Genomic DNA, 13,160 nt, shown 5'->3' on the forward strand with positions numbered 1-13,160 from the left:
ACTGTCGATTTAAGGTGGTCTAGATAGCAATTTGGACATACCGGTAGTTATAATTTATGAACGTCACAAACGCGTTTTACAATTACACAGCCAACAAACATTTCCTGCCAATTTGTTGTTTTATCCACGCGGCAAGATAGTATCTAAGCATCACTGCTGCAGGTCCACCTTAACATTTGATGTCACTCATTGCTCATGCAGTTTGCATTTACGTACGTCAACAACATGATTGAATAGAGGCTTTCTTCCTGTCGTATGCTTTACTCATATGGACCGAGGCAGGCAGTAGAGTTTATCAATTTGGATGCATCTCGTGTTGTTTTCACGTTCCCCATCATTTCAGTGAAGAGGGGCGACGAAACCGCAACGTTTATCACCGGTAATTGGCTTTTTTCTCTCCATTTTCTTGCTGATGATACTGTCATTCGAAGTAGATGGTGTTGGGGTGCAGTACCACCTCTTTAGGAATATAAATGAATAGAAACAAGCTCAAGTAAGAAGGCGTGATGACAGCATGCATGTTGTTAAACGAACAAAGATGGTGACGGTCACAACGGGGAAATGGCCTGCATAAATTGAAGCCGTATGTCTAGCAGCCATCCAGAATGCTGAATGAGTCCGAAAAAGGAAATGTGTATGTGGAATAGCTTTGTGTGGCATGGCCGCGGATAATGCAGTCGGTGTGTCTTTTACTGCAGTGACCAAATGCATTCTCATGTGGGGTGGCAATCTTGTATGCGTTAAAAATACAATGGCATTGAATGCCGTGGCCGACGAGATTTTTTGTTTATTTATAAACAGCCTTATTTATATTACACCATATTCACCCAGCTCAATGAAACATCGATAGGTCTAGGTGGATTTTCCCTATGCCCATCTTGAAGTTGCTACAACCTAGCCTATGAATGAAAGTTTACAACGTACGCAAGGTTCATAGGTCGAGAGAAATTTGAGTAATCAGGGTGGCAGACATTGACACATTCGTTAACGCCTTGCACGCGTTAATCATTAGTCCAACAGGTATGTTCAGTCCGTTTCGTTCCGTTTAACAAACGTTTAACAGAATCGGCGGAATTAATACATCCCTGATCACACGCAAACAGTTCACTTCATAGCGGCTACAAACAGTGCTTTCGGAAAGTATTCAGACCCCTTGACTTTTAAAATGGATTGAATCGTTTTTTAAAACTCAATCTACACACAATGCCCCAAAGCAAAAACAGGTTTTTAGAATTTTAAAAACGTATTGTAGCGACCCGCACAGACAGCTGTGTGTTATGTGTTAGGCTAGGAGGTGGTTGTGTTGTACTGACCAGTACCCGGTGTTCGCGGGGTCCGACATGTCAATCAACCAGCTATCTGCCAATCACGGGAATGCCTGGAATGTTCTGATGCCGGGCATCCTGGTGGTTGGCGGAGTGGCGGGCAGGGGGGTGGAGCATTGGAAGTTAAGACCAGTTTCAGCTTTTGTTCTCTCTCTTACGTCTGGGCTTCACAAGAGAAGGTCACAATTGGCTTGTGGGTTATCTGTCATCTTTTTGGCGTGTGCTACGGCCCAAACAGTAGCCTGTGTAAAGTTGGTTTAATAAACCGTCAATTTGCAAACTCAAGCCTCTGCCTGGACAATGGTTCATTTATGATCTAGTCAGGTCATTACATTGGTGTCAGAAGTAAAAACGTTGATACAAGTTAGCCAGCTAGCTAGCTGACTTATGTGGCTAGCTACCGTAGGTGAGAACGGGGATTGAAAATGCTTCGAGGGAATCCGAAAGTGAAGGTGGAGGTAGGGGACGATTATGGCCAAGGAGGTGCGTGTGAATGGACGTCGGGGGTTCTGTCTGAGGAGATCGCCAGGGCGTCGGAGCGCAGAGGCCGCTTGAGGGAGGACGTTAGAGCGATGGCGGATGAAGCAGGCATGAGTGCTTCGTCGACTGTATTTCGCGCAGATTCTGGTGGGCGGACCGAAGTGGTGACGTCGACGCGGCGTGACGAGGAATCTGGGGCTCAGGATGTAAACAAACATGGCGGCGCCCAGTTCCCGGCTGCGTCCGTATCTGTTAAGACCCCGAAGTATTCCGGTAAGGCGGATTGGGAAGCTTTTCATGCTCAGTTTGAACTGTTAGCTCATTTTAGGGGGTGGTCGGATGAAGAAAGGGCACTGCAGTTGGCTTTATGCCTCACGGATGAAGCTCTGGCCTGTTTGATATTGATTAGCCCCGAGGACAGGCATGATTATGGTGCTTTAGTGGGAGCACTGAGGAGGTGCTATGGACAGTGTGTACAGCCCGGGCTACTGCGCTCCGAACTGAGTAATAGACGCAGGCAGCCTGGAGAGCCTCTACGGGTGCTAGCTAATGACATTGAGAGCCTCTCTCGGCGGGCATATGCTCACATGCCCCCCCTCCGTGCAGAGCGAGCTAGCACGGGACCAGTTCATACAGGCGCTCTCTCCTACGGAGCTGCGCATACAGACCCAGCTGGCTCATCCTGAGTCATTGCAGACAGCCTTGGAGATGGCTTTGGAGAGGGAGCTGGTGTGGGCTGGGGCTTCAGCTGGGGCTTTGGTGGGGGTGCAGGGAGACACACCCTCTGTGCGAGCTGGGGGGGCAGAGCAGCCCGGAGCCGGAAAAGCCTGCTTGGGTGGCCGAAATGACAAAACTCATTCGTGCTGTGTCGCTACAGGCGGAACGAAACACACGCCCTGGTCCCAGGGTCTGCTGGGGTTGTGGCCAGCCAGGCCATCTGCGCCGAGATTGCCCCATGTCCCCCAGAGCTCAGGGAAACGGCTCGGGGTCCGCATAGACCGGGTAGTGCGGACCCCTGGCTTTCTATCCCAACCACCATCATCTTCAGGAGGAGCCCACCGGCACAGACGGGGAAGCAAGGCTCCACTTCCCCCAGAAGCAGACGAGGGCAAGCGGATGGAGCCTGTTGTTGTGGTGGGCCGGACCTGTGTTGGGGACTTTTGTCATGTCCCTGTCACTGTGGAGGGGGTGCCCTGCTCCGCCCTGGTGGACACTGGGTCCACAGTAACCCTGGTGAGGCCAGATATTGTGCCAGGTTGGACTCAGTGTGAGCCTACAACTGTGCAGTCACAGGTGAGCTGGCACCCATGAAAGGGAAGGGAATAATGACTCTGACAGTAGGAGGCAGGACTGTGCGTCATCCTGTGTGGGTGGCGGCTGTGCAGGACCCTTGTATCCTGGGGTTGGACTTTCTTAGGAGCATAGGCTGCCAGTTAGACCTAAATAGGGGCACACTGAGCTTCCAGGGAGGGACGGAAGTCACCATGGCCCCCCCTAATGTCACATTCACTCAACCCAACAAACCCTTTACTCCAACAGTTAAAGCAGCAGAGACTCATGGCTGCGCCCCCTCCCCCACAGCTGTGTGTGACTTTTCCCCAGTCCCCCTGTCACCTACGGCGGTGTGTTACATTCCCCAGCTACCTCCATGACACAGCCCTCTGTGAGCCCGGGCCGCACCCCCCCAGCCCAGCTACCCCAGATGGGAGAGGAGAGGACACTGTCTGCAGTGAGGGAGATATGGGGGAGGAACTGTGTTGGTCTTGACCCCGAGCAGCAGGAACGGTTGTGGCAGTTGCTGTTTGAATTCAGAGACAGCTTTGCGTTGAGTGAGGAAGAGGTGGGTCAGACTCATCTGGTGCAGCATGAGATCGACACAGGTGATGCTCGACCCATCAAGATGCGTCCCCGCCGTATCCCGCTGGCACGCCAGGAGGCGGCAGACAAGGCTGTGTTGGAGATGCAGCGGGCAGACTTCATTGAGCCCTCAGACAGCCCCTGGGCGGCGCCAGTCGTCATGGTTCCGAAGAAGGGGGGCAAGCTGAGGTTCTGTGCGGACTACAGGCGGCTGAATGAGGTAACCAGGAAGGACTCATACCCCATACCACGTATCGATGAGTCGCTGGACCTGGTTAGGGGGTCCTCCTGGTTCTCCTCACTAGACCTCCGCAGTGGCTACTGGCAGGTGCCCTCTCCCCAGAGGCCAGAGCCAAAACTGCGTTCTCCACTAACAGAGGACACTGGCAGTTCAAGGTCCTGTGCTTTGGCCTGTGCAACGCTCCAGCTACTTTTGAGCGTTTGATGGACAGGGTGCTGGATGGCATCCCCGACAGCAGTGTCTGGTATACCTCGATGACATCCTGGCCCATGGCAGCTCCTTCCAGTCAGCCCTGGGGGCGCTACGGCGTGTGCTGGAGAGGGTGGCTGCCGCAGGTCTGAAGCTCCACCCCCGAGAAGTGCCACTTCATGAGGAGAGAGGTGTCCTTCTTGGGCCACCGAGTGGGGAAGGAGGGGATCAGCACCATGGAGGACAAGGTAGGGGCTGTCAGAGACTGGCCCACCCCCACCGACCAGCGTCAGCTGAAGAGCTTCCTGGGCCTGGCCTCGTACTACAGGAGGTTTGTACGGGGCTTCTCAAGCGTTGCTGCTCCACTGAACCGCCTGCTGCCGAAGGACAAGGCTTTCACTTGGACAGTGGAGTGTGAGGAGGCGTTCAACACCCTCAAACGTGCACTGATCGAGGCCCCCCTGACCTCACCTTGCCCTTTATCCTGGACACAGACGCGAGCAATGTGGGCATGGGTGGGGTGCTGGTCCAGGTGGGGCCAGAGGGGGAGAGAGTGGTGGCGTACTTCAGCAAAACATTTGACAAACATGAGCGCCGCTACTGTGTCACCCGGCGGGAGCTCTTGGCTGTTGTGGCTTCCGTCAAACACTTCAAGTACTACCTGGGTGGTCTGCCCTTTACTGTAAGGACTGACCACTCTGCTCTCCAGTGGCTCATGTCTTTCAGAGAGCCAGAGGGGCAGGTGGCATGCTGGTTGGAGGAGCTTCAGCCGTATGACTTCACGGTGGTGCACAGGGCAGGGGCACGCCACTCCAACGCCGACGCCATGTCCCGTCGGCCCTGTACTGCAGACGGCTGCCGCCACTGTGAACGGAGAGGGACGGGAGAGAGAGCTGCGGGCAGAGGAGGGTGTCTGTGCCACAGTGTGTCGGGCGAGCGGGCCTGTCTGCTGTGAGCTGCAGACTGTCGACGTGGCTGAATGGCGGCAGCAGCAGGGACGGACACAGACCTACAGCCAGTGCTACAGTGGGTAGAGGCGCAGGTGAGGCCACCATGGGAAGAGGTGACAGCGCTCTCACTCGCGACCAAAGGGTTGTGGTCGAAGTTTGAGAGACTGCGGCTGGCTGATGGCGTGTTACAGCGGGCATGGAAGGAGTCAGCTACGGGAGAGGAGAGGTGGCAGGTGGTGGTCCCAAAAGCATTGCGGGAGGCTGTGCTCCAGAGTACCCATGGGGGTGGGGACTGGACACTTTGGGGTCACAAAAACACTGCGCCGTCTCCGTCAGGGCTTCTACTGGGGGCAGCACAAGAGGGATGTGGAGGACTTTTGTCGCCGCTGTGACAACTGCACAGCGAGAAAGGGCCCCCAGGCCGCTCTCATGCTCAGCTCCAACAGTTCCCAGTGGGGGCTCCCATGGAGAGGGTGGGAGTGGATGTAGTTGGGCCGTTCCCCACCACAGACAGTGGAAACCGCTGGGTGCTCACGGCCATGGACTATTTCACAAAATGGCCCGAGGCCTATGCCCTGCCTGACCAGGAGGCAGAGACCATCGTCGACGCCCTGACAGCGGGGATGTTCAGCAGGTTTGGAGCTGCAGAGTCCATCCACAGCGACCAAGGCAGAAACTTTGAGTCCCGTGTGTTCGCCACCATGTGTGAGAGGCTGGGTATGCACAAGACCCGCACTACTCCTCTCCATCCTCAAAGTGATGGCCTTGTGGAGCGCTTCAACAAAACGCTTGGACAGCAGCTGGCCATCGTTTCTTCCAAACACCAGCGTGACTGGGACAAGCACCTGCCTATGGTCCTCATGGCATGCCGCTCCGCCGTCCAAGACTCCACCTCCTGCACGCCTGCCCTCCTCATGCTGGGGAGAGAGATCCGCACCCCTGCGGAGATGGCGTTTGGTCGGCCCCTGGATAGCCCTCATGTTCCTCCGGGGCCGGAGTATGCCCGGAGACTCCAGTACCGCCTGGAGACAGCCCACACCTTCGCCAGAGAGCAGCTGGTGAATGCAGGTGTGAGGCAGAAAAGGAACTATGACGTGCACACCCGGGAAGGCACTTTGTGGCTGGGGAGCTGGTCTGGGTCTACAGCCCCTAAGGAAAAAAGGCAGATGCCCCAAGTTGGACAGTCACTGGGTGGGACCCTGCAGTGTCCTGGAGAGGGTAGGGAGGTTGTGTACCGGGTGCAGCTTCCTCCCAGGGGGAGAAAGGTGGCACTGCACCGGGACAGGTTAGCCCCATACAGAGGGGCCTCTTCTCCCCAAACCCCAGGAACCCCCACAATTCCCCTCTCTGGCAATGACATTCTCCAGGCACCCACCCTCAGGTGCCGCAGAAAAGGCTCCAGACAGCCCACTCCCCTGTCTCCCCCGGTGTCACCGCGTGGTTCCCCAGAGCCACGGACTGTATTACCCGTTCCCGCTTCCTTGTCCCCATATCCCTGCCTTCATCCCCTGGTTCCCAGAGGGGCACTCTGCGACCATCACGGCCACGCAGGCAAAGGAGACCTCCGGGTCGCTTCAGAGACTTTGTTTGTTCCCTCGGGACGAGGGACTTTGTGGTGGGGGGCTGTGTAGCGACCCGCACAGACAGCTGTGTGTTATGTGTTAGGCTAGGAGGTGGTTGTGTTGTACTGACCAGTACCCGGTGTTCGCGGGGTCCGACATGTCAATCAACCTGCTATCTGCCAATCACGGGAATGCCTGGAATGTTCTGATGCCGGGCATCCTGGTGGTTGGCGGAGTGGCGGGCAGGGGGGTGGAGCATTGGAAGTTAAGACCAGGTTCAGCTTTGGTTCTCTCTCTTACGTCTGGGCTTCACAAGAGAAGGTCACGATTGGCTTGTGGGTTATCTGTCATCTTTTTGGCGTGTGCTACGGCCCAAACAGTAGCCTGTGTAAAGTTGGTTTAATAAACCGTCAATTCGCAAACTCAAGCCTCTGCCTGGACAATGGTTCATTTATGATCTAGTCAGGTCATTACAGTATTTAAAAAAACGGAAATATTACATTTACATAAGTATTCAGACCCTTTACTCAGTACTTTGTTGAAGCACTTTTGGCGATGATTACAGTCTCGTGTCAGATTTGGTGCTACGCTGCAAGCTTGGCACACCTGTATTTGGGGAGTTTCTCCCAGTCTTCTCTGCAGACCCTCTCAGTGCTGTCAGGTTGGATGGGTAGCTTCGCTGCACAGCTATATTCTGGTTTCTCCAGAGCTGTTCAATCGGGTTCAAGTCCGGGCTTTGGCTGGGCCACTCAAGGACATTGACTTGTCCCCGAAGCCACTCCTGCTTGTCTTGGCTGTGTGTTTAGAATCATTGTCCTTTTGGAAGGTGAACCTTCACCCCAGACTGTGGTCCTGAGCATTCTGGAGCAGGATTTCATCAATGATCTCGCCGTACTTTGCTCCTTTCATCTTTCCCTCGATCCTGACTAGTCTCGCAGTCCCTGCAGCTGAAAAATAACCCCACTGCATGATGCTGCCACCACCATGCTTCACCATAGGGATGGTGCCAGGCTTCCTCCATATGTGACGCTTTGGCATTCAGGCCAAATACTTCAATCTTGGTTTGATCAGACCAGAGGTGCCTTTTGTCAAACTCCAAGCAGGCTGTCATGTGCCTTTTACTGAGGAGTGGCTTCCGTCTGGCCACTCTACCAAAAAGGCCTGATTAGTGGAGTGCTGCAGAGATGGTTGTCCTTATGGAAGTTTCTTCCATCTCCACAGAGGAGCTATGTCAGAGTGACCATCGGGTTCTTGGTCACCTCCCTGACCAAGGCCCTTCCCCGATTGCTCTGTTTGGCTGGGCGGCCAGCTCTAGGGTGAGTCTTGGAATTAGTTTGGAACCGCCATTTAAGTATGATGGAGGACACTTTATTCTTGGACCTTCAGTGCTGCAGAAATATTTTGGTACACTTCCCCAGACCTGTGTGTCAACACGATCCTGTCTCTGAGCTCTACGGACAATTCCTTTGACTTCATGGCTTGGTTTGTGTTCTGAGATGCATTATCAACTGTGAGACCTTTATATAGACTGGTGCGTGCCATTCCAAATCATGTCCAATCAATAGAATTTACCACAGGTGGACTCCAATCAATTTGTAGAAACATCAAGGATAATCAATGGAAACAGGATACACCTGAGCTCAATTGAGTCTCATAGCAAAGGGTTTGAATACTTATGTAAATAAGGTATCATTTTTTATATACATTAGCAAGAATCTCTGAACCTGTTTTCACATTGTCATTATGGGGTATTGTGTGTAGATTGAGGACATTTATCTAATACATTTTAGAATAAGGCTGTAAAGTAACAAAATTTGGAAATTGGGAGGGGGTCTGAATACTGTGGCGGTTTCAGCGGCATGATCTTTGCAGGGCAGGGTTTACACATAAACACATACCACCAGTCCACGTGAAGGGTTAACATGGTTTATTTTATCAGGTACCGGCAGAGTTTGTGATATACAAAACTCAAACAAGCAAGGTAAATACATCGTCACCAGTCCTCCAATCTTGGTCTTTGGGGGTTCACTCCGTGTTGAAATCATCAGTTCCTTTATTCCGGTAAACCACCTTCTCCACTGTATGCTCAGTCTCTCCAATAGCCTCCTGTTCCTTCACCAGCTGGGGTCAAATAAAAAAAAAAGGTCAAGAAAGCAAACCCAGGACGTGTTTAAGTAGAGGCCCTGATTGGTTTCACTTGTCTGCAGTTTAGTCTCTAAATACAACTGGAGACAGGTGTGGCTGTTCTGCTGCAGTCCGGAAGTTTCGCCTGAGCTGTCCATGGTCCTGCCTCTGGGGAATACTTCCCATTGCTGTCTATGGTCCTGGTAGCCAGAAAACACGGAAACCTCGCAGGCACATACCGTCCATCCACAACACAACCCCTGAAACCGCTACAATAGACTCCGGATGCATTACAGGATGATCTCTTTGATTGTTGTATAATTTCTTCTTGCGTCTACGTGCTCTTCTCCCTCACCTTCTCCCTTTTCTTGTGGAATTCAGTGCACAACACATCAGCAATCTGTGACCATGCGAAAAAACCTTTCCATGCCAAACCTTCATATCATAACTGCTAACCTCTACACACAGCCTACATCGTTGTCACCATATTATAACGCCATAGTCAACATAGCTACTAGATCTAAAGTCTTAGCAAACCTGCTACAATCATGCAGTACTATATACAGTCAGCAAATAGTTTAGCAGTTGCACTGGCAGGCTTCGGTGGCAATAAATTAATAAAACCAAAATCTTACCTTGACTTGGAAGACTTCAAGTGTTGGATAGCTATAGGCAGCTAGCTAACATTGCATCCCTCTCTGTTTGAGCCAGGTGTTTGAGTAGGCTAAACTAGCCAGCTGCATTCACTAGCTAAGTAAGTGAAAGTGGAAATATGAAATATAACTAGTTCTCTCTTTCTTGCAACCACATTTTATGCACTGCAGTGCCAGCTAGCTATAGCTTATGCTTTCAGTACTAGATTAATTTTAGAATCCTTTGATTGTGGGGAGACATGTCAGTTCATGCTGCAAGAGCTCAAGATGGGTTGGAGGATGTTGTCATAATTACTGTGTAAGTCTATGGAAGGGGGTAAGAACTACAAGCCTTCTAGGTTTTGTGCTGAAGTCAATGCACCCAGAGGAGGATGGAGGCTAGCTGTCCTTCGGCTACAACATGGTGCTACCCTACAGACTGATGTTGGGGCTACTGTGGACCTTCATTGCAAAACAATATGTTTTAATCACTTATTTGGTGACATGAATATATTTAGTTTAGTGTTATCTAAAAAGGAACATTAAAAAAAAAATCTGAAATTCTTCAGAGCAGGACAGTCCTCCCCCAAGGAGCCTCTGCTGCTTAAATGTCATTTTAACGTTTGCAAAGTACCAATGTGCAAAATAGCCTGATGCCAGCTATTTGCCCTGGGCATTAGAACATGATGTCTGTATTTGTGTGTGTGTGTGTGTGTGTGACAGAAGCCCTATGCAGCAGTGGTGACATTTGACATGCTTCTCCGTCTATGGTTAAACAATGAATTTGTTAAAGGATATTTTTGTGCACTGCACAGTTAAAACTAATGCATCCTACACTGATATATTTAGTACAACGTCTCCATAGAGTCTATGGAATCTATAGCACACATAGACAGTGGATTCTTAAAGGCCCTAGGTTATCAGGCATGAAGATCCAAAGTGTCATGACGTTGGCCTGGGGGTAGGTTTATGACAGTCATAAATACCTCTTCCCCCTTTTTCCTCTCTCTACCCTACTGATGTGACATTTGAAAACCCCTTGGTTAACATAGAGATTCTGGGAACATCAGAAGGTGGGGGGAATTGAACTATATTCTGGTAATCCAACCAATTGAACATATGCGGTGGTACTTAATGAATAGGATGTCAGTTCGGTTGTCATCTGAGACATTCTTATTAATGACAGGATGACATAAACTCTACAGTGGAAAGTCTGCACATTGTAGTTATCGGAGTCACATGGAATTGTTGTTCAATTTAAATGTTTGAATATAAAATTATTGGTGAAGAGATGAAATGTAATTTTAGCTTCCAAATGAGAGATTTGGGTTTTCATAAGGTTAGGGCTCTGCTCAGTCAGTGGCCCGCCCCTGTGAAAAGACATGGGTTATAAAACTTTTCAAACACACCCTTCTCGCTCCACTATTTAAAGTCTTGACGAAAATGTAACCTCCTGTTCCGAGGATGTGAGGATGACGGTCCGATGTCAGAATGGTTCAGATAATAACTACAGAACGAAGCCAACCTCGGCGTGAGCTTTGGTTGCGAATGGTATGAACTTTGAACTCTTATTCACTACAAAAGTGATACCTCCTAGCCGTTGAGTTAGCAACAGCAGCTGTAAACGTAGGCTAGGAAAGAACAGACAGAGTAACCCGTCTACCACACAACAATGTTACTACAACATATCCAATTTACCACCAGAGACATTCTTCAAAGGACTCGTTTGGGCAACACGGCCTTCCATTTACCACCAACCTACCGAGGCGCAGCTCAGAGAAAATATTTATTGCATTTTCCTTTTCCAAATGGGTGGTATGCATAAGATAGAATGCATAAGATACTTACTGTATTTACGATAGCACAGCTTCGCCCTTTGTTCCTCAGTTTTCCCGCTCTTTCACTCAAACCCAGACCCTTTTCTTTTGTGTAACAAGCTGTCATATCTGTTCGGTCCACCAGGGACGTTTTCCTTTATGACAATTTGTAATCAAGGTATAATTCATTCTGTGTATATGTAATTCTTTGTGATTTAGTTAGGTATTTAGTAAATAAATAATTAAACCCAATTTTGTATTACTAATTCAACTTGTTAGCCAGGGTTCGTGAAGATAACCAATAATTCACAACTTTCTGATGAGACTGAATTAAGGTGACGATTAATATTGACTGCTATTGATGTAAAATATTACTAGGTCTTTATGAGTTTATTTGGAAGATAACAGCTCTATAAATATTATTTTGTGGTGCCCCGACTCTCTAGTTAATTACATTTACATGATTAGCTCAATCAGGTAATATTAATTACTGAGAAAGGATTTTATAGAATAGCATGTCATATCACTTAATCCGGCATAGCCAAAGACACGACAAAAGCAAGATAGTGTTACTGTTATCCAGTTGGTTTTGAAATCGATCTCCTATTGTGCACCCCAATACATATCAGACGTGCTGTTGAGTTGTGTACCCAGTAAGTCCCTCAGGTTCTCAGGTTCTCTGGGACTGGCCTTTTAGTTACCTTTAGTTACTATGCCCCCTGCGTCTGGAATAGCTTGCCAGAGCACCTGATGGGGGCCGAAACTGTGGACATATTTCAAAGAGATCTTAAAACACACCTTTTTAGCTTGGCTTTTCATTAGGGTGCTTTTTTGAGTCTTGCATTTTTTATTGTTATTCTTTTGTTTTTATCCTGTTATGTTTGTTCTGTAGTAAATACACTACTTGGTCAAAAGTATGTGGACCCTCGTTTCTGGTTGGTAGGTGATCAAATACTTATGTCATGCAATGAATTGCAAATTAATTACTTAATGTTTTAGATTCCGTCTCTCACAGTTGAGGTGTACCTATGATAAAAATTTCAGACCTCTACATGCTTTGTAAGTAGGAAAAACTGCAAAATCAGCATACTTGTTCTCCGCACTTAACACCAGGAAATCAACTCCAAGTGATTTTAATTTGGGACATCTGTTCCCAATTATTTCCACGCATAATAGAGACACGTGATCATATACCAATATAAGCAAGGTTTGAAATGATTATGTTTTAGTCAAATATTATCTCTGTTTGGGCTTCTTGTAGTCAACTTGCAGTCTACAAATTATTTGTAATTATGTTCCGATCATCCACTCAATAAAAAAAATCTTAGTCAAGTTGATGATCCCGGTTCTACGCCTTATCATGAGGTATTCTAACTTGGGTGAGCAGTACCTCGAGATTGACTTAATTTTAGAGATTGCGCACCAGCTGTTGTTAACAAAGAGACACACCTCCCCCAGGGAGCCTTTCTGTCCTGCTGGTGCATAGAAAACCAACTAGATGTATATTATCCATGTCCTTGTTCAGCCACGACTCTGAGAAATATAGGATAATACAGTTCTCCAGTGATGTGTTATTTTGCCAATAGAATGGAGGGAAAAGGCGGTTTATTTACTCGCCAACGTAGTTTTGTCAGGGTGTCTGCAAGTCGGCCTCTCTAACACACTACCTTCCTTTCCCGAGTCTCAGGGATTAGGGCCTTGTCTGGGGTGAGCAGATTATCCTGCACTGCCGACTTGTTGAAGTAGAAATCATCATCCAAATCGAGGTTAGTGATCGCTGTTCTGATGTCCAGAAGCTCATTTCGGTCAGAAGAAAAGATGGCGGAAACCTCATGTACAAAAAAAGTTCAGATCAGCGCAAAAATACTCACAAAATAGCAGAATTGATCAGGAGCCTGTAAAACGGCAGCTATCCATTGCAGCACCATTGTCATCTATAGAGATTTACCATACAAATAAATTATTGCCGTTATGTTGTTAGAT

The 13,160-nt window shown here is 49.0% G+C and overlaps 1 protein-coding gene across 3 annotated transcripts in view; it reads left to right on the top strand.

Moving 5' to 3' along the window:
* klhl17 (kelch-like family member 17) overlaps window positions 1-13,160 on the top strand; it is a 35,371-nt gene continuing 22,211 nt past the window's right edge. Inside the window, exons 1-2 of one of the 3 annotated variants that reach the window (XM_029664373.2) lie at window positions 1-379; window positions 12,865-12,943. The gene's annotated coding sequence lies outside the window, so the exon portion shown is untranslated. Of the gene's footprint in view, window positions 380-6,666; window positions 12,944-13,160 lie in introns of those variants that run through there. The other 2 variants (XM_029664375.2, XM_029664374.2) reach the window with 2 other exon arrangements.

The sequence above is a fragment of the Oncorhynchus nerka genome, linkage group LG7, assembly GCF_034236695.1.
Source record: "Oncorhynchus nerka isolate Pitt River linkage group LG7, Oner_Uvic_2.0, whole genome shotgun sequence".
Classification (NCBI taxonomy): Eukaryota; Metazoa; Chordata; class Actinopteri; order Salmoniformes; family Salmonidae; genus Oncorhynchus; species Oncorhynchus nerka.